Here is a 23501-nt window from a genome sequence, read left to right as displayed (position 1 = left end):
TTATATAAAATAAATTTAACGAACAGCACTTGTAATCGAGTATGATGACAGAGTAATATAACTTGATCTAACTTAATTATATAAATAACTAACGAACACCGAAGATGACGCTTATTAATCAATTAATGCCTAAGTACATAATGAAGTCGATTTAGTGTTTCTATAAATAATTAACGTACACCAAATCAAATGAGAAAACAACTATAACATACCGGCGCTCCGAACATGCTGCTGCAACACCGGAGAAGTGGAATTTATTAATGCCTAAATACATAATGAAATCAATTTAGTGTTTATATAAATAATTAACGAAGACCAAATCAAATGAGAAAGCAACAACTATAACATACCGGCGGTCTGAACATGCTGCTGCAACACCGGAGAAGTGGAATCGATTAATGCCTAAATACATAATCAAATCGATTTAGGGTTTATATTAATAGTTAAAGAACAACAAATCAAATCAGAAAGCAAAAACTATAGCATACTGGCGGTCCGAACATGCTGCTGCAACACCGGAGAAGTGGAATCGATTAATGCCTAAATACATAATCAAATCGATTTAAGGTTTATATTAATAGTTAAAGAACAACGAATCAAATCAGAAAGCAAAAACTATAGCATACCGGCGGTGTCGGTGGCTGGTGCGGGTGGCGGTGGCGGGTGCTGCAACACCGGAGAAGTGGAATCCGGTGAGAAAACGGGGTTGGCGATGGCGGGTGGCGGGTGTGGGTGCGGCTGCAACACAGGAGAGGAGACGAACGGAGATGAAGGCATTCTACAGCCTGATTACACCAGTGAGGAGGACATGAAGAATGAATTAGGGTTTGTTTGAAAGATCTGGTGGTAACAATTAGAATCTGGCCGGGTTAATGGTTTCTAAATGGATTGTGGACATAGGCGGGAATGGATGAGTGAGGGTGGGCTAAATGAATGACACGTAGCTAGAGGAAAGCTTTATTTATTTAATTGTATAGATTATTATGGAGATGGATCAAATACAAATAAAAAATTTATACTAAACATACAAACTGAACAAAAAATTATCACACCACATCTCCATCTTCTTCCTCATTCAACCACCAGACTCTATCTCCATCTTCTTTCTCATCCACCATAAAATCACCGGACTCCAATCACTCCACCGCCAACCTCCTCCACCTTTCCTTCAACAAAGGCTCCGTTGCCTCGCAATTCCCCATGGCAGCACCGACCTTCTCAATTCCCACTGCGGCACCTTCTCAATTCCCCACCACGTAACCGCCTCCGCCTAATTCAATTGATCCTCTGGCCACCACACCTCCGCCTCAAACTCCCAACCGTCAAGCGCTTATCAATTTCGTCACCGTCCGCATCCGTCAGATTCCGGCCACCAAACCTCGTCAATCGTCGTTTCTTATTGTCGTCGTTCATTCCTAGGTTACAATTTTGTGAATCAAATTGAATCTTTTGTGAATATTGATTGCTTAATTGAAACCTGCAAATCGAAGTAATAATCAATTGAAGCTAATTGATATTTCCAATTGAAGAAAATTGCTGTGGATATTTGAGGAAGATGAAGAAGCATATTCAATAATTAATCTACCTACAATATAATTACTCTATTTGAAACACATAGTGTAATTTGAGGAGGAAGATTCAGATACTACAATTACTTTACTTACAAAATAATTACTCTAGTTGAAACTAGTATAATTTGAGGAGGAAGAAACATATACTACAATTACTTTACTTACAAAATAATTACTCTAGTTGAAATAAATAGTATAATTTGGTGTAATAGTATAGAGTAATTATCTGTGTTAGTAGTGTAATTACGTTTATGAGTAGTGTAATTATTAGTACACTATTTTATTTTTTGTCGCATAATTACTCTACCTGAGAACGGTAATTACTCTATGTTATTTGTATGTTAATTTAATTTGTACAATAACCTTCCCCCTATTATTATTATTATAAACAAATAAATAACAATTATTAAGTAGAATATCATATAAAAATAACAATTATCCAAGTTTTATTCCCACTTTTGTCACTTTGGGTGGATATTAACAATGAAGGATTTGAGCTAAGCCTTGCAAGGTTGTCAGTTCAGATCTTGAGCCCACCCGAGTTTTCGTTCCACCAGGTGTTACGCCAGAGTGTTATGCTCTTGTGGTGGCATAACGTCTGTCAAATGGCAACCGACGGTATGGTTCCCGAGGGGAACGTCCAAGCTAAACTCTGAAGCCAGTATGGACCCGATTAAGAAAACATAGTCTAGCTAGAGTGAGGCAACGAGACTCTCCCAATTAAAGAGTACGGTGGCCTAAACATAAATAAATAACAGTTTTTTCAATTCTTTTTATTGAAACACAATGTATATGAGTATATATAGGGGCTAAAAATCCCAATTTCCCGGTATGGGCTTAGCCCGTTTTGCTTTAATAAACTGTGTTTTTATTTTTTAAAAAAAAGAAAAGAAAAAAAAAGTCGTGGTGACTGGTGAGGTAAATTTTAAAACTTATTTAAAATAAGTTCTTTAACGAACGAGTAATGTTAATGTTACATTAAAATTTCGGGTCAAATTATTTAAACTATGTTCGAATTCTTAATTTGTTTAGCTTATTTACAACTTTATTATAACTCGTTTATAATTAAAACTTCGTATCATTCACACGTTAAATTCTATTTGTATTTTATCATTCCTCAATTTTGTGTTGTAAATGTTAGAAGCTAAAATATCAAAACATATATTATTGAAACAAAACAAGAAAGAACGACACGAGGTGAGATAACACTAACTCACAAAATATTATGAGAACCGCTATCACTCCAACAAAGTTTAGTGACACTCGTCCATTCAACAATTGCACTAGAAAGAGAAACAATATGTTTTCTCCTAAACAACCAAGAGACAATATTTTCGTGAAGGAAAAAGACACAATAACCTAAAGTAGACCACTTGGTGTTGATCTTGCAACACAATCAATGTTAAGTCTAAATCGGTAGAAGATACACTTAGGGGCTCTTTGGGTTTCCTTATTTTTACCTCCTTACTTATTAACTTTTGTAAGTTAAAATAGTGTTTGGATAATATAACTTATTAAACCTTTTAAAGAAGAAAAAGAGTTTTTCATAAGTTAGGATTGAGTAACTTATGAAAAACTCCTTATATAAGGTATAAGGAGGTGCAAATAAGGAATCCCAAACACCCCTTTAGATTTATGTTTTCATTTAAAAACTGTACGTGAGGGATGATTCAACTTTTTTAAATGTCTAAGACGAAGTTATAAATAAAGTGACACACTTATTCTATTAAACAACTCATAATTTATTTCATCTGCACACTCAAGATAATTCATTTATTTGTTGTCGCTATTAACAACTTCATTTTATTAACATCATTAGTTGATTAGATTTATCGTTACCATTTTTATTGTAATCACTCTATATAAAGAGATGGTTTTGAATTATTCAATAATAATAATAATAATAATAATAAATTAGCTTGTTGTAAAGTTTTAAGTGAGGTTATACTTGGTTGGACTTTGTTGTAAATCACCTCTTCAGAAATCACAACACACCATCTATGACACAGACCCTCTGATTTCAACTTTTGGGGGTCATATACAATAAGTAGAAAATGAAAAAAAAAATGTCAAACGCTATGAACCATCATTTTCCTTTCACTAAAACTTGTGTTTTACCCATGCATATCATTCTTCACTTTTGAAAAACTTTTATTTGACCTCACTTTTCAATATATTGTCAACCAAGGGATGAGTAAGATACTACTTTTGATTTTCTTAAAAACTTGGTACGGTATGAAAAATATAAAGTTTGATACCGGTACGGGTACCGGTAGCCTAGACAAAATTCGATAAACACCAGTGTGGATCCCTATTATCCCGAAAATTCGGTAGTGGTATCCGGTATCATTTGCTCAACCCTATGTCAACCATAAAAGATTGACAAATAAAATTACACACCATGACACAAATTTTTTTCATCAAATAAACTTTAAAAAAAAAATATATTTACACATAAAAAGTACGACGTTACAAAACTATGGTATAGTGAAAGTATTTTAGAAAGAAGGGTATACCAAAACTAGACAAACGATCAAGATTTTAGATGGTATGTGGCCGGCACATGATATTAGAGACTAATATTACATTTACTATCTCTATTTTAATCCAAGAAAATAAGATCTTTGTTTCTATCTTCACTAAAGAAAACGTCTTCATTCCAAGCCCGCTAGAAGATCCACCACGCGGTAAGAATTTTACCTTGAATTATTTTTTGTTTCTTACTAGTGGCCAATAACATATCGATCCAGGTCAGGATAGCCAGATGAAGCCACTTACACATTGCATTCGAAATGCTAGAAGCAAACCCACACCCACCCAAAACGTAAACCAATTCCTCCGCCGAGATTGAACAAAAAAGGGCAAAGTACCGAAGAGACATCGACACCCCTATTCATTAAACCGGTACGAAGAGGAAGACATTAAGAGAAATTCCCCATTCCTAGATGTTTACTTTAATGGGACAAGACCAACAGGGAAACGCGATAACATGATTTGAGGAAATGTAAAAGTTCTTTTCTAATAGACTTTGTTTCTTCTTTTTTTCTTTTTCTCATTTTTTAGAATGACCAAGAATAAAGCCTAGCTACCCAGGGTAAACCAATAACAAAAGACGACCCTATACGCCCGCGATCGTAGACAGCGCCTAAGTAGCCTAAGCCACCGTCTCATGCTCGAAAAACCGCCACCTGAAGGCCCATTACGGTAAAACCCAATTAGGGTCGAATTCCAACTTGTGACCTTGTAATATATTATTGTCTTGTTGATTAAACATACAACTTATGACACATATATATATAAATTGTATAACCAAATAATATCGTTGGTCTATCAAAAGTAGACATGTTTAACCACAAATAAATTATCACACACTTCGTCATTCAAAATGTGGGGATGGGACAAACAATGATTTAATGGTATTTTTTTATTTATTTATTATTATTATTATTATTATTATTATTATTATTTTTACCTATCTTATGGTCCTATGGAGGACAAGAATCCATGAATGAAAGTGGGCGACAAAACATTGAAGGGAACCACCCAAAGATTTTTGCTTGGACATATTCACCTGTCTCACAATATGACAAAAGGCTAGATTTATCAATAATGTGTATAACTTATTATATATTATTGTCTGGACACGGTCGATGAAAGGTGGTGATGACAAACAACGGTGGTGATACATGAGTTGTAACTCATTTAAATTGAGTTTTATAAGACCGTCTGTTTTTTATTTATTAATTATAAACATCGGAAGTGTTTTAGTACTGTCACTACTGTGAAAGTATAATTATAATTATTATATGATTATTGGATTAAATAATTAATTTATGTGTAATATTAACAAAAAAAATCATTTTATTATGTGATTAAGGTTATTTATTAAATAATCATAAAAAGTAACACCAAACTAGAAACTATTCATGAATCAAGTTGTTGAGAGGCTTGACTAATTGATGATTATTGTAACTTACTACTAGGATCTCGGTTATGCAAAACACACACACAAACACATACATACACATCAAACAACAGAAATTAAATGAACACGTGACACAGGGATCTATACGGTTCGGTGTAGGTGACGTGCGTTCACGGGCTGTAACAAGGAATTTATTATTGTTTTATGCTTTTAGCACTAGTGGTTACAAATTACATGTTCAAGGATTATAACATAGGGTTTATAGCTTAGAGAACAAGAAAACTAGACGAACCATAATACGAGATATAAGGCTGGGCCAAAGGTTTCCAATATCTTCAATCTTCATTAAACTTAATAAAATATGCCATCGAGATCTTCAACTAACCATGCCCGAGCCTTCACAAACCCAACATTTAAATCATCAAAGAAGCATCAAAAATGTTATTTTGTGTATCATATGCTTAGATGCATGTTTAAATTTAATCATTATTCTTGCTACCAACAAACAAGATTTAAATTTTGGTATTCAATAATATAAAACACGTTGCTCCCTCGGCCCACACCCAACAGGCCAGCAGCACCTTCAAATGGGCTAAAATGTGGGCCTCTAAATATTGATTACCATTTGCAAAAGATGCACAAATCAGGTTTTTCTAACATCCGGTTCCGGGTATGACCGGATATTGAAAATCAGGTATTGGCCATATCGGGTCTAGTTCAGGTATTGTCTCTAAGAACCATACCCTATGCATTGGGTTCGGGTCGAGTATACAATCGGGTATTCTAACACCAGGTATTTGAATACCCTATATCCGGGTATTGAAAAACCATGTTTTCGGGTTTTATCTATGTATTTTTCAGGTATAGATTGAGTTTTTTAAGATGCTGCACTTTTGGGGTATTTTTCATGTATTTTTTTTGGGTATAGATCGGGTATTTGAAAAACCCGGTTCAAGTTTTCAGGTATTACCATGTACAAATCGGGTCCGGTTTTGGGTACGTGTTTTGGTACTGAAATGCAAATCGGGTCAGGACAGGTTAGAGGTGCACACAGAACCCGGTTAACCGGTTTCTAACCGGTTCACACCCGAAATTGTAACCGGCTACTAACCGATCCAATTCTAATCTGTTACTAACTGATCCTAACCGCGGTTAGTAACCGGTTTATACTATTGATTTCAAAACCAGTTACAAACCGGTTAACCGATTTTTTATTATTATTTTATTAAAAATCGGTTTTTTTTCCGGTTATTAACCGGTCAAAACCGTTTCTCTAACGGTCAAAACCAGTTAGTAACCGACCCGAAAACCGGTCTAACTGGTTTACTCCCGCAAAAAGAAAAAAAAAAAAACCTTGGCATATTAACCGGTTAACCGATTTGTGAACCTCAATACGGGTAGTGTAAACCCGGTTTCGCATTTTTTTGGGTGGTTCGGTTCCGGCTCCGTTTTTTTCCATTTGCCAATGAACATATTCATCAACGGGGCCAGAAGACACTAACTTTACAAATAACTACAAATCCAAGACACATCCCTTTCTTCTAAAACACCCAAGTAACATGTTTTTCGATGGGCCCTGTTACAATACACGTATTCGCCACAGAATATGGAGTTGGCATGTCAGGCGGTCGGGTGAAGGGTTATATTGTAACTTATATATTTATATTAAAAAAAGAGAAATATGTCAAAATTGTTCCTAAGATTGTCGTGGTCACAACGATTAAAATTATTAGAAAGTTTGCAATTTGACACTTTTAATCCCTGGATTTTGATTAAATGCATGTAAAGTATCAAATAAACAGAAAATGAGGATTGAGATTGTAACATAACATAAATATAAACCACAAACTAACATAACATAAATATAAACCACAAAATCTAAATTACAATACGTATCAGGTAAACAAGTGCAAAATTTGATGAGTGTCCATGACCCATCATTGCATGTACAATTTTAAGTATGGTCCAGATATTCATATACCATCTGACATCTAATCTCATGTTGTTTCAAACGAGCGTCTGGTTAGAGATCGTAGGAATGTTTTGATCATGCATTTTCAAAGTTTGACCGTCAATGGTCAGTACAATCGTCCTAATATTGTTCAAACGACCAACATGATCAATAATTTTCAAATTTTAATTTTTTGGTCAAAATGGCTGTCTGAACATTTATGGACAACAATTTAATTACGTGAAATCAAATGTAGATGGTGTAGTTATATGACAACTCTTTCAACCGTTAGCACCTTGGTTTTTGTGCTTATTGACTTACGAGTAAATAATGTACTAAAGAACTTATCCTATATTTGAATAGTTGATTTTTCTTTTTCTTTTTTACCAGAGTGAGCCGTGAAATTGGTGGCGGACATCGGTCACCAGCGTCATGTGGCATTTTGCCAATGGGCGTATTTGGGTGGCCGAACGTTGTTGGTTGATAAAAAAAGGAAATTTAGGATCGGTTTTGCCATTAAAAAGGGGATTGCAACGCACCTATTATAATTGGATCATTTTGTTAGTATATGAATAATTAGAAACAAGGTTACAAAAGTCGCTAAACGACCAACTGAGGAGTTGAGTATACTCGGGGTACTCAAAAATGGTAGATATAAAGAAAATAAACTATGGATATTATGCATATACCAAATATCATAAGTATAGTAAAGTAATGTTCATAACAAAATAAATAAATATCAATATAAATAAAAAAAATACATTTATAAATACTAATTTATTCTAAAATTTGCTAATCATTAACTAAAATAAGTGATAATCTTTTTTATAATATTATAGAAATATGAATTATATTTTATTTTTTAAGTCAAAATCTGTCTAACTTGACCGACCAGATGCGATTCTGGTTGAGGCTGACCACAATTGATCGATTCTCAGTAACTAGGCGGAGTCTAAGAAACTCTACTCGACGCCATACTTTGTAGCGAGTAATCAGGAAGAACTCGGCCTTGAAGACATGCCTTGATTAGTAAATACTTAACCTCTAAATTTCTAACTAATAATCAAAATTAGTGACAAATTTAGCCTTAAATTAACAGCCATTAAATCAAAATTACTCACACCACAAACAAAATAAAACAAAAATCAAATCAAATCAAATCAAATCAAAACAAACTAATTCTTCCAATCCATCTAACAAAACAACAAAACAAAATCAATTTGTATACATTTCATAAAGCCCTAGTTTGATTACGGTTGCATATTTGTACGTCCGGTGAGTACCTTCAAGATTTATATATAAAATTGTTTGTCATACGTAACGTGTAAATTGATTATATGATTATATGCTAGTTTATTGATTTATTGTTAAATTGATTATATGTTACTGATTTACTGAAACATTTATCGTTATATATTATTGAGTTTTGCATTCAAATACATTCATATTCTCATATCACGTTTGAATTTAGGGCTCGTTTACAAACCGAACCGATACATTTACATACCGAGCCAAAATCGAACGAGCATTTCATTGAGTGACTTTCCGAGCTTTACTTATTATTTCTTTTTTGAATACTTTTTAAAAGTTTTTGTAAGATACAACTTTGAAGTTGGATATAATGTATCCTCAAAAACAAACTTCTAGTAGCGTGAAGACGTGAAGTGAGCGAATAAAACTATAAAAAGTTACTAAGAGGGAAAAAAACTCGAAACAAGTTGAGCTTTTTCAACCTTGAGACGAGCACAAGCCTCAAATAAAACCAGGGTCGGCTCAACGAATGTGGGGGCCTAAATCTAAACAAGATTTTGGGGCCTTTTTATGATAATTGTTTAGAAAAAAAATTGCTTATTAAAAGTTTTGAACTCATAACCTATACTTTTGTAACAACCAAGCCTACCACAACACCAATACATTACTTTAAGTTTACTTTACCCTTTATAATATATCTATATAATGCTTTTTATAATTGGGGGCCTTAATTAAGTATAGGCCTAAAGCCTTAGATTGTTTTCGCTGTCCCACGAGCCACCCCTAAATAAAGCTCATTTAGTTATCAAGACCAGGCCTAATAAAACTCGTTTAGTTATCGAGCCCAAGCTCAATCTGTGTATTTTTAAGTTTGACCTCCTTTGGACTTATATGTGTTAAATTCAGACTACACAGCCGAGCTTTGGTTCGTTTAAGGTACTACATGAGCTCAAGCCAAACTTAGGCTCGTTGAAGTTTTTCTCAAAATATTAAAATAATTAAAAACGTATATAAATTATTAAGTAATAAATGAGCCAGAGCTTTAGAAAAAAAACTCACGAGCCAAGCTCAAGCTTTGTAAAAAGAGCTTGACACAAAACGACGAGCTCGGCTCGTTTGTACCCCTGGAAATTTTAAAAAGGTTCAAAAAATTGTATATATATATTAAAAAGTTTTTTTAACCTTATTTTAAGACTTTTTTTTATTGAGAAATAAAAGGATCCAATTACAATTGAGAGGCAGGTAAGCGGACAACAAGCTACGCCGCTACCCCCCTTTTGAATAGCAAAACCGATCCTACTGAAAACAAAGTTATCGTTCTTCGGCGTCGTTGAGTTATTGTGCACGACCCGCTGAACTCGTTTTTAGAAACATAGCAGCATCGGGCGCAAGAGACCCAAACGCAGCAGTAATTCGAGCCAACCCAATAGAACCTAGCGTACCTTTGCTTGTGCTTGGCTCGCTTACAAACCAAGCCGAAATCAAACGAGCATTTTCCAAGCGTCGAGCAGTTTGGACAGCCTCACAGCCCTACGTTTAATTATGCGTTTCGTCCTTACATTCTAGTATTTTCAGTATTTCTAATAACATGAAATGATCAGGCTTCTGCAACTTGGTCTTTTGAACATGGGTGATGGTTCAGGCAAGGAATCTGTACCTACAGCCAAGCTCGAAGCTCAAATACTCGAAGCAGTATTAAAGCGAGAATCGAAAGGAACTTCAATCAAGTCAATCAACCGGATCATCTTAAAGTTCCCGAAAATCGACGAAAATTTGAGAAAATGCAAAGTTATATTCGAACAATTCGGTATGAGACTATGCACTAATGCACATTGTTGCATGGCGTTTTCGTACGTGAAAATATATGATTTTATATGATTTGTTGCATTTTTCGTGCAGACGAGGATAAAAGTGGCGCGATCGATCTAAAAGAACTTAAACACTGCTTTGAGAAGCTGCAAGTGAAGTTTACAAATGAGGAAATTAATGAGATTTTTAAGACATGTGACTTGAATGATGATATGGGAATAAGCTTTAATGAGTTCATTGTTCTTCTTTGCCTTGTGTATCTTTTGAAGGAAGATGGTGCTGCAGCCACTCAATGTGTGAGTAATTTTTATTTTTAATGTTTAAATAATTTAGAAAAAAATAAGACTGAACGGTGGTTTTCGTCCAAATCCGCGGTTTTAGTCCAGTAGTTTTAAATCTGCGATTTTCATCCCTGTGGTTTCATTTCACTTGCAATTAAACCTGACACCACTAACCTCGTTAAGTCTGGTCGTTAAACCATTAGCATGCCCCTCACGTGAAGGGTGGTTTTGTCCTTTTTCTCCCGAAAAAAACCCCAACCCCACTGGGGAAGCTTTACTTGGGCCGGGGTGGCCCCGTCCCCCTTGGTTTTTTTCGCGTAGTAGTGTAAATTTACCCGTTTTCGCCCGAAATTTTTTATGCGTAGTGTAAATTTAGGTGTTTTCGGCCGAAAATTTGAGTCCGCCCCCCCATCGTTTGTGAATTTTTGTATACATTTTAAGTCCTCCTCCTCCCCCCCCCCCCCCCCCCCCGGTGTCTTAGTCCAAGCTTCGCCACTGCCCAACCCTAATTCGCAAGCCCCTTCGCGTGAGGGGATGAGGTGTATTTGGGGAAAAAGGAAAAAAATGCCCCTCACGTGAGAGGCACACTGATGAGTTTAACGATCAGACTTAACGGGGTTAGTGGGCTCGGGTTTAATTGCAAGTGAAATGAAATCACAGGGACGAAAATTACATATTTGAAACTATTGGTCTAAAACCACAGATTTGGACAAACCACAGGGACAAAAACCGCAGTTTATTCAAAAAATAATAAATGGTGTATCCAAAAAGTTTAGACACAAATGTGTAATAATCAGTTAACTGTTAAATAACAAAAAATGTTGGTTCAAAGTTTCAGGTTTAAATTCATTTTTTTGGGCCGTTTTTCGTTTTTCGTCCAAAAGTCTCTAGACAGAAAAAACTGAAAAAACCCAAACCAAAATGAACCGAACCCATTCTGAAAACCGACTCGTTTGAAGGAAGATGGTGCTGCCATAGTGCCATCCAATGTGCATCCACCAATAACTTGTTATGTGATGATCATAGTTTGTGTAAGCCAGCCGAGCCGTTCGCGAGCTACTTGAGCTCTGATCGATAAAAAGCTGAGCTTTTTCGAGCTCAAGCCTAGCCCGGGCCTCTAATAAAGCTCATTTAGTTATTGAGTCCGAGTTGGAGTCTTGGATGGGAAGCTCGTTTAGACTCGTCAAGCGTTAACGAGCCTTGTGTATTTTTAAGGCACTACACGGACTCGAACTGAGCTTAGGCTTGCTTAAGGTTTTTCTCTAAATATATAAAAGTAATTAAAAAGTATATAAATTAATTAATAAATAATAAAACGAGCTGAGCCTGAGTTTGAAAAAACAACTCTCGAGCCGACTTCGAGCTCTCGAAAAGGAGTTCAAAACTAGCTCGAGCTCTCGTAAGTCAAAGCTAGCCGAGCTGTTCGTGAGCTACTGAAGCTCGGATCGATAAAAAGCTCAAAACGAGCCGAGCTTTTTCAAGCCCAAGCCGAGGCCGAGCCTCAAATAAAGCTCCTTTAGTTATCGAGCCCGAGTTGGAGCCTTGGATAGGAAGCTCGTTTAGACTCGTCAAACGTTAACGAGCCTTGTGTATTTTTTTAGGCACTGCACGAGCTCGAACTGAGCTTAGGTTTGTTTAAGGTTTTTCTCCAAATATATAAAAGTAATTAAACGGTATATAAATTAATTAATAAATAATAAACAAGCCGAGCCGAGCCCGAGTTTGAGAAAACAACTCCCGAGCCGAGTTTGAGCTCTCCAAAAAGAGCTTGAGCTTCGTAAGTCAAACCGAGCCGAGCTCGGGCCCCACTCGGCTCGGCTCGTTTACAAATGGGAAAAACACCACTATATCTTGCAACTTGTTTTATTACACACTATTTGATTAATTTATCTCATTTTTATTATTTCATATCACATGATCACTTTCAAAACCCAATGCCAAAGACCACTTGCTAATGTTATTGCATGATTTAGATTATGTTGTTTTCTTATAATGTTGTGTTCTTGACAATGCTAGAAATCGCGAATGGGAATCCCGGATTTGGAGGCGACTTTCGAAACATTGGTCGAGTCGTTCGTGTTCTTAGACAGTAACAAAGATGGTCATGTCAGCAAGAACGAAATGATTTGTGCGATTGAGGAAACTAAGCAATCTGATGGCCCGATCGCGCTGAAAAGATTCGGTCTTTCTATCTCTCTTGCACACACGTTCACTAGGGGTGTAAACAAGCCGAGTTGAGCCTGACTAGGCTCGAGCTTGGCTCATTTTGAGCTCTTTTTCTAAAGCTTGAACTCCAGCGTCGGGTCATGAGTTGTTTTTTCAAGCTCGAGCTCAACTCATTTACTCCTTTATTAATGAACTTATATAAATTTTTAATTATTTTTCTATTTTTTTGAGAAAAACCTTAAATGAGCCTAAACTCGGATCGAGCTCATGTAGTGCCTTAAATGAGCCACAACTTTGCTCGTTAATTATTTATTAATGAACTTATATATATTTTTAGTTACTTTTATATTTTTTGAGAAAAACATTAAATGAGCCTAAACTCGGATCATGCTCGTGTAGTACCTTGAATGAGCCACATCTCGGCCCGTTTATTATTTATTAATGAACTTATATACATTTTTAATTATTTTTCTATTTTTTTTAGAAAAACCTTAAACGAGCGTAAACTCAGATCGAGCTCTTGTAGTACCTTAAATGAGCCACATCTCGTCTCATATTTATTAATGAACTTATATACGCTTTTAGTTACTTTTATAATTTTTGAGAAAAACATTAAATGAGCCTAAACTCGGATCAAGCTCGTGTAGTACCTTGAATGAGCCAAAGTTCGGCTCGTTTATTATTTATTAATGAACTTATATACGTTTTTTTAATTAATTTTTGAAAAAAAAAAACCTTAAACGAGCATAAGCTTGTCTCAAACACGTGTAGTACCTTAAACGAGCCAAAGCCTGGCTCGCAAAACTCGGCTTGTTTATTATTTATTAATGAACTTATATGCGTTTTTTTTAATTATTTTTATATTTTTTGAAAAAAAATACCTTAAACGAGCCTAAGCCTGTCTCAAGCACGTGTAGTACCTTAAACGAGCCAAAGCCTGGCTCGCAAAGCTCGGCTTGTTTATTATTTATTAATGAACTTATATACGTTTTTTTTTAATTATTTTTATATTTTTTGAAAAAAAATACCTTAAACGAGCCAAAGCTCAGCTGTGCAATGTAAAAACAAGACATAGAAGTCCAAAAGAGGTCAAACTTAAAAACACACAAGGCACGACAAGCCTAAACGAGCTTCCCGTACAAGTACTCTTGCTCGGGCTCGAAAAAGCTCAGCTTGTTTCACGCTTTTTATTGATCCAAGCTCGAGCAGTTCACGAGCAGCTCGACTCGTTTGCACCCCTAACACACACATACACATATACATGCAAATAAACTAGCATGAAGGTTTGCTGAACTTGGTTTTATTCGAGTTGCAGAAGAGATGGACTGGGATAAAAATGGAACGGTGAACTTTAAAGAATTTTTGTTTGCTTTTACCAGGTGGGTTGGATTTGATGATGATGATGAAGAATATGAAGACTAGTGAATCATTGTTTTAAAGGTCTGTTTATCATGGCAGTTGGTCTTTCTAGCAGTTTATCAGACTCAAATGTTTACATGAGTATTATGCATTTGCTTTTGTTTCTTTGTAGCTGTTTTTTAAGTTATGAACCTTGGTTATTATACTATAAACTAGTGTTCTTCCCGGAGTGTTGCGCTGGGCAGGTCGGTAAATACCAAACGGTAGTAAAACCCAAGCGTTAATGCGGTAAGTCGACACGAATTCGGTTGGTTTCGGTGACGTGTGTTATTGTACCGGAATCAAACCAGATATAAAACAAAAAAATATAAAAATTGAGGTGGACCAATGTGGTGGTGTCAGTCGTTAAAACTAGAGCGTTGGTAAAACTCGACTGTTGTCGATCCCGGGCGTTGAGGTGGTGAGTCTATAGGAATTCAGTCGGTTTCCGTCATGCTTGTTATGATACTGGAAATAAAAAATAAAAAATAAACAAATTGATGTTCGGTCAGCATCGGTTACGTTCGTTACGGTTACTGAATTAAAAAACGAAAACAAAATTTACTGACTAGTTCGGTGCCCGCCAAGTGGCCCAACAGGGCACTTGCGGTACCAAACTTGTTATTTGTTATATAGTAATAATTACATGAATACTAGAAAAATTATGTTCGCCTAAGTCAAGTCGCTCGCAAGCTTTTCAAAATTGTTCTGCTAAAAGCACGAATCAAGTCATTTGTTACACAAGCTAGAGCCCAAATTGAAGTTCTTTTAATAAATAGGCAAGCGCTTAATGCATCGAGCTTGACTAGGCTCACGTGCATAAACAAACCTATTATTTATATAAATACATAGATTTTTAGAGTGAACTGTGGCTTTCGTTCCAATGGTTTGTCCAAATCTGCAGTTTTAGTCCAATAGTTTTAAATTTGCGATTTTCGTCCCTATGGTTTCATCTCACTTGCAATTAAACCTGAATTTACTAATCCCAATAAGTCTGGTCTTTAGACTCATTAGCACGTCCTTCACGTGAGGGGCGGTTTTGTCATTCCCCCCCCCCCCCAAATACACCCCAGCCCCTCACGTGAGGTGGTTTGCGAATTAGAACTTTGGTGTCTTTTGGGAAAAAAATGACAAAACTTGCCCCTCACGTGAAGGACACGCTTATGGGTTTGACGATCAGACTTAACGGGATTAGTGAATTCGGGTTTAATAGCAAGTGAAATGAAATCACAGTGACGAAAATCGCAAATTTGAAACTATTGGACTAAAAAATCAGATTTGGACAAACCACATGGACGAAAACCGCAATTTACTCTAATTTTTATTTAGCATGATAGAATGTGTGACATAGTAGATATTATTTTGTATATAGTTATGATAAAAGTAACTAAATTATATATGCATATAATAATCATCAAATAATAAACAGCTTGAACTTTAAAAATTACTCGCAAACAAAATCAAGGTTTGAATATAGAGCTTAAAACGAGCCGAATTCAAGTGCCATTAAATTAAACAAACTTAAAATAGGTTTCACTTAGCTTTTTTTTATACCTTTGAAAGTATCATTTGTCATGAACAATATATATATTAAATGCAATTTTGAGTTAAACATGTTAAGATCCTACATTCAATTTCTTTACATAAGATTTGTAGAAACATGAGATGAATTTGACCTGATCCATGACGATGTTCCGGGTCTTCGGGATGAACGAGCTGCGCCTTGATCTTCTTCTCCGGCTAGCTTGAGATCTGCAATGGCTTTTTGGGGGTGTGGAGGTGACTGCTAAGAAATCTCGAGGATCTCTTGTTTACAGACACAAAAATGATATGATGGCAGCTCTTACTGAGCATGACCCCTTAATAAGAAGGTGGAGACCTCCTTATATAGAGAGCCTCATGGCCACCATCATGGTACCCTAATGGGCCTAGCCCAGTTAGGGTTACCTCCACAAAACCCCCTCAGCCCAATAATATTGTATTAGTCCATATTATAAAATAAGCCAAACATAATAAATTAAGGTCGTAAGCCGGGTTTAGTACCATACCCCTACAAGCCCCCCAAGTCCAGTGTTGCTCCTAGGCGTGCAAGCGTTTAGGTGGAGCGCTGGACTTCATAAGGTGTGTTAGGATATGAGGCGGTTTTTTCCCCTTTCTTTGGCCTTGTTTTTATTGTCTTTGAGTTTTGAGAGGTTTTCTCCATGATGGTGACATGTTGTGATCCTTATGATAATGATGGTGCACTGGCATGAATAAGATATAGCACGCATCATAACAATAGTGGCAAGGGGCCTGATAAAAGATAGAGTGCGCATCTCGATAATAATGTAATGCGACTTGCGCGCGAGGCAGCTTACGAGCTATAAAAATAATGAAGCTTGCGCGCGAGGCAGCTTACGAGCTATAAAAATAATGAAGCTTGCGCGCGAGGCGACTTACGAGCTATAAAATAATGAAGCTTGCGCGCTGAGGCGACTTACGAGCTATAAAATAATGAAGTCGTTATACACTGATGTGAAGCAAAGACTAGAAGCTAATGATTTCGCTACATTGCCTGAGGCACATGCATGTACCAGCAGGGATGAAATCATTGACATGAAGCGAATGATTTCTCTATAAAGTAATGATGGGTGTACTGGCATGAATAAGATATAGCACGCATCATAACAATAGTGGCGCGGGGCCTGATAAAAGATAGAGTGCGCATCTCGATAATATTGTAATGCGACTTGCGCGCGAGGCAGCTTACGAGCTATAAAAATAATAAAGCTTGCGGCTTTTTAGCTATAATATGATGATAATGACTGGCCCACATGGGCCTCTTCTACGCGGGATGACTATCCCCGGCTTGTTTTCAAAATAATAATGGAGGCACAAACGGCCAGATAATAATAATAATGTCATAGGTGCTTGTGCGGCTCGTAGCCGAACCTGCAAAAACATATAAAATTGGCGCGTGGCCGTTTGGGTTTATGAGGATTCCCAACCTTTAAGTATGGCGTGTAGCCGTATGGGTTTATGAGGATTCCCAACCTATGATTAGGATGTCTTCCATCCTTAGGCAAATTATGAGGTGTGCCCAACCTAGTGTTTGGTGCGTAGCTGTGTGTTCTGCATTAATATAAGCACAATTTTTTGTGCCATTTCATGCAAATCTTATATACTCATACTTTTCGTATTGTTTTATTTTGATTGTTAAACCAAAATCAATATAGGCAAAAAGTTTTAGGTTTTGTAAAAAAACTTGTGAAGTAATTCACTTACTTGAGGAATTTGTAACCAAGCATGTGCAATTGTTAGCGTTCTGGGATTTGGCCGCGAGGATTGTTTTTGCTTTGCCATGAGAATTCCACGCTTCCGACATGAGTGTTCCGTGCCTCTGACTCGAGAATTCTTTCAGATCGAGGAAGGTTTTCTTGTTATACGTGTCGGAGCAGAATAAGACCTCCCGCCCCAGTTTGCCGATTTTAAAAAAGTTGCGTTGCGAAGATGTATGCGTTCTTTAGTGATCGGTCTTGGTCTAAACGAAGTGTTAATCTGCGGTGCGCGCATACATGGTGGGCGGAGTGGTGGTCCAAGGGTCGCGTATGCATGGCGGCGGAGTGGTGATCCGCGGGGCGCGCATGCATGGCGGCTGAAAGTTGAGCGCAGCATGCATGGCGGAGAGTTGAGCGCGCATAGCATGGCGGCGAGTTGAGCGCGCATGCATGGCGGCGAGTTGAGCGCGCATGCATGGCGGCGAGTTGAGCGCGCATGCATGGCGTTAGTCTTGACCCTCAGCACTGCGCATGCATGGCGTCGGGGTGTTCCTCCGATGCGGCACATGCATGGCCGGGAGAGTTCGTCCGCAGCGCACTTGCATGGCGTCGGAGTGATCCGTGGGTGCATGCATGGCGGCGGAGTAATGACTCGCGGGCGCGCGTTGCATGGCAGTGGAGTCTTTGCATAGAACCAAGGTATGGAGTCATCCTCCCCACTTGAACAGTGATGCGGATGTAAGAAACCAAACTTTTGGAGGCGCCCATCCATTATGACGCGGTGTTGTTCCGCGACGACGCCCACCAGCATGTGGCGCAGTGTTCTTTTGTGACGTGATTGCGTAGTGGTGATCCGCAAGTATGATGGCGGTGTGCTGTGTAAATGAGTAAAAGGACTTAGAATATATTTTCTTGCCTGGCTCCACCTGTGGAGGTGGTGTGGTATTTATAGTATTAGGGTTTCCAATGATTGGGCTCAGACCCAATTAGGGCCTTTTTTGGCCTCCTCCTATCGCTTTCACGCCCAACGTGTACTTGGGACACCTGGTGCTTTTTCATTGATTATTCTCTGACCAAGGTATTTCACCTGACCCATGTGCCATCACGTGGTGACACATGGGCTTTGCTGAGTTGTCCACCCTTCATTGGCAAGCTGTCAACATCAGCATATTCTTTATTCCTTAAAAGATACCTTCTGGAAGGTTGTCTGATGAGCACAATCATGGTTGTCCTTATCCTGATTTGGATAGGGACGTGGTTGGTTGTGTGCATATGTGATATGCGCTTATCTTGGGGATGCGCGAGGTCCTCTTTATTCTCACGCGCAGATGTGATATGCGTGAGCATATGTGATGCGTGAGCATATGTGATGCGTGAGCATATATGATATGTGAGCATATATGATATGCGTGAGCATATGTGATGCGTGAGCATATATGATATGCGCTACGCACAGATGTATTATGCGCGAGCATATGTGATATGCACCACGCGCATTAGGTTTTGGCTTTGTCTTGACATCCTGATTTCAAGCATGTGATGCGTGAGCATATGTGATATGCGTGAGCATATGTGATATGCGCCACGCGCAGATGTGATATGCGTGAGCATATGTGATGCGTGAGCATATGTGATGCGTGAGCATGTGATATGCGCCACGCGCAGATGTGATACGCGTGAGCATGTGATGCCTGAGCTATATATGACGCGTGAACATGTGATGTGCCATGCACAGATGCGATGCGTGAGCATGTGATATGCACTCACGCGCATAGGTTTTGGCTTTGTGTCTTCATGACATCCTGATTTCAACGCCTCTTATCTATATCTTGTAGGTTGACCCCGCCCCGTTCGATGTTAAGGCGGGTGCATACCCCTTCAAGCCCCCCCAGTCTAATGTGTGTCTTGTCTCGCGCGAGCGAGGGTAAGATAGATATTAGACTTAATAGTTTGCTTTTTTAATAGGGCTTGTTTTTTCTTTTTCTCTTCTTGTACGCGCGTTGCGCGAAATTCCATCCCTTTGGTTAAAATGAAATCGTCAATGCATGTGGTTGGTTGGTGTTGACATGCATCAGAGACGTTCAGACCTTTCGTGTGCTCGGCGCCAGCGCGCATACGTGATGGCGCGCTGCTGCTTCATAGCGGTGAAACTCATGCATGGTGGCATGCATCATGGCGGCCAGATGGTTACCCGCGGTGGCGTGTACGCGTGGTGGCGCAATGACATTACGCGGTGGCGAGGTTCACTTGTCGTGGCACGTGAATGTTGACGGAATGTTAATCCGCGACTGTGCGCATGTATGGTGGCGGAGTATTGACCCGTGACGGCGCATCGTGATCCGCTGGCGACGCACTGCTGCTTTCATGGCGATGTACTGAACCGCGGTGGCGCATTCGCGTGGTGGCGGTGTATTGAATAGCGGTGGCGCATGCGTGATGGCGGTGTATCGAACCGCGGTGGCGCATGCGTGGTGGCGGTGTATCGAATCGCGGTGGCGCATGCGTGATGGCGCGCAGCGTGTGCTATAAGGTATGCTTACATTGAAATTTGAACAAGGTTGTAAGGAAATTATTTTTACTTACTCCTTAACAGTTGTCATATTTCAAGTTATTTTGCGATATTTTGAATATGCTAACACGTGCCTTGGCATTTCATTATTCCTCTTTTGCGCGACGCTATCAACGCATTTATTATAGGGAATTATGAATGAGTTTTTTAGCCTTTACGTGTCAGTATGTGTTACTCTGCCTATATCCATTATAATCCCATGCGCGGCACCCTGACCTGAAACCTTAACAACTATGCTTTGGCATGTGCTTTGCCTTAGTTGTGCTTAGGTATTTTATGGTCCAGCTGCGCAATAGCTTAGGATGGATGCTATGAGTAATTTGAGCTAAGGCTCATATTATCCGGGCTAAGGCCCTGACGTTTTAGAGTTAAAACTCGTCAACCAGCGTCTGAGCTTGAAGCTCGCCGCATGTATGTTTTACTTCGTTTTATTTTTAGTTTGATGTCAATACAATGTTGTCATATTGCTCAAATTAATAAAGGGAAGTGTGAAAAATGTATGCAAAATCAAATCAGGCTCGCACATGCATGGCGGCGGGAGTCGTGACTCGCGGGCGTGCATGCATTGGTGGCGAAGCTTGATCCTTGGCAGTGCGCATGCACGGCGGCGGAGTGGTGACTCGCGGTGCGCGCGTGCATGGCGGAGAGTTGCGTGCGCATGCATGGCGGCGAGTTGCGCACAAGCATGGTAGAGGTGTTGCGCGCAACAATGCATGGCGTTGGAGTCTTCTACGTAAAGCCAAAAGCATGGAGTCGTCTTTTCGAACTCACATGGTGGTTTCCGCGAGGGCCGCGCATGCATGGCTGCGGAGTGAGGATCCGCGTGGCGCGCGTGCATGGCGGCGGAATGGTGACCCGCTGGCGAACATGCACGGTGGCAGTCTTTTGCGCAAAACCCACATGGTGGTTTCCGCGGTGGGTTTCCGCGGGCGCTCACCAGCATGTCGGCGGAATGGTGACCCGCTGGCGAGCATTGCATGGTGGCGGTCTTCTGCGCAAAACCCCACATGGTGGCAGTCTTTTGCGCAAAACCCACATGGTGGTTTCCGCGGTGGCGGAGTTTTCTCCGAGACTGTTAACTTTAGTTGCTCTAAGTGGTGATGGAGGTAGCACCGATGTACACAGCCTGTTATTCCTTCTGTGCATTTCCTTTTTGCTCCCAATTTTTGCTTTGTGGCCATAGATCTAGAACTTATTCCAGCATTGAACACTGAAAAATCAGATTTGGATCCGACACCCATTGCGTGTGAACGCAGATCTGCGTCACTCCAGAAACACAGATCTGTAAGCATCTTTTAGATCTATGAATCTTTTTGAGGCTTTTAAATAGAACAAATCTTGAAGCATCTTTCTGTAAACTTCTAGATCTGGATTTTTCCTTGGGAGAAAAATGGATGAACAGATTTGAACAATGGATGAACAGATCCGAGAACCCAAGACGAAAATCGAAGGGTAGCCTCGTTGCCGTCCCCACGGATGGCGCCAATGTAGAAACATTGAGATGAAATCTGACTCTGATCCATGACGATGTTTCCCGGGTCTTTCGGGATGAACGAGCTGCGCCTTGATCTTCTTCTCCGGCTAGCTTGAGATCTGCAATGGCTTTTTGGGGGTGTGGAGGTGACTGCTAAGAAATCTCGAGGATCTCTTGTTTACAGACACAAAAATGATATGATGGCACAGCTCTTACTGAGCATGACCCCCTTAATAAGAAGGTGGAGATCTCCTTATATAGAGAGCCTCATGGCCACCATCATGGTACCCTAATGGGTATAGCCCAGTTAGGGTTACCTCCACAAAACCCCCCTCAGCCCAATAATATTGTATTAGTCCATATAATAAAATAAGCCAAACATAATAAATTAAGGTCGTAAGCCGGGTTTAGTACCATACCCCTACAAGATTGTTAACATATTAAAACTTAAAAGCTCATTGAATTTGTGTAGTTATAGAATTCGAATATTCGATAGGCATGTGTATCTTTAAATCACGTTAATAGTGCTTAAAGATTGAAATATCTCGATGGTACTTATTAAAACTGAAATATGATAATTCAATAAAATAAAGAATACGCAAGTTTTATTTTGAAAACCTGATACCAATAGTAAGCAAAAAAACCTTCCTTTGAACGAACGATCATAATGGTTATAAAATGTCGCCCGATGCTACAAGAGAGAGATAAAATAAATGATGACTGAAAAGGGGGTCGGCTGTAATTCGTTTATTTTATTAAACCATAAATAAAAATGAAACATCATGTCACATTTTAAACCGTAATATTTTGAACAAATCAATACATCTTATTAATAAATCTACTCATAGTATTTGTGGGAATACTCAAAGTACTCGAAAATGGTAAATATAAAGAAAATTAATTTATATATATATATATATAGGAGGGTTTATACTAAAAAGAAAGTAGTTTTATATAGGAAGACTAAGAATAAATCATAGCCGTTGAATCATGCTAATCAATGATTGAGATTTAAAATTATCAAAAATCGACATAGTTTCCTAAAATTACTCTTTCACTATTATAACCGACATAGTTTTCTAGAATTATTCTTTCACCATAGGTTATAATGGCACATGTCAAAAAACTATTGGTTCTTACCATTCCTAGGAAACTCCCTATTCTTATTTCAACCCGTTTATATATATATATATATTTGTGTGTGTGTGTGTCAAATATTATATAGTATAACTAATATTTATAACAAAAATAAGTGAATCCAATATAAATAAGAGAAATACATTTTTAAATACTAATACATTATATATATATTATACAAATATGAATTATGCTTTATTTTTTAAGTCAAAAATCGGTCCAAGTTGACCGACTAGATGTGATTCTGGCTGAAGTTGACCAAATTTGATCGATTTCTTAGTAACTAAGCAGAGTTAAAGAAACTCTCATCGGCACCATACATTGTAGCGAGTGCCCAGGGAATACTCGGCCTTAGGAGACCTACCTTTTACAACATTGATATTAATTATTAGGCGAAAGTTATAGATCGATTTTTTTAACTGAAACGAGCCAATGAGCTGGTTGTTGAGTGGTAAGGGAGAGACTTGGTGTTTTTATGTGACCTAGGTTTGATTCCTGGCCCCATCATTTAGTTTCGTCAGCAACGGGGTGATGATAAGCAACTCTGCGAGTAAGGTGATTATTTAGTTAATTTTATATATTTTGTAGGATGATGAAATTACAATACTGGATGTTCGAAAATTCAAGCCCATTCATAAGCGTAAATTCAACTATTAGGTAAAGTTATATTTAAACAACGACATGAGTAATATTTGTTATGTGTTTGCTCGTG

Source organism: Bidens hawaiensis, unplaced genomic scaffold (assembly GCF_021521415.1).
Source record: "Bidens hawaiensis isolate Kalapana, Puna unplaced genomic scaffold, B.hawaiensis_p1.1 tig00043092_1, whole genome shotgun sequence".
NCBI classification, from domain to species: domain Eukaryota; kingdom Viridiplantae; phylum Streptophyta; class Magnoliopsida; order Asterales; family Asteraceae; genus Bidens; species Bidens hawaiensis.
This window is presented reverse-complemented; position numbering follows the sequence as displayed.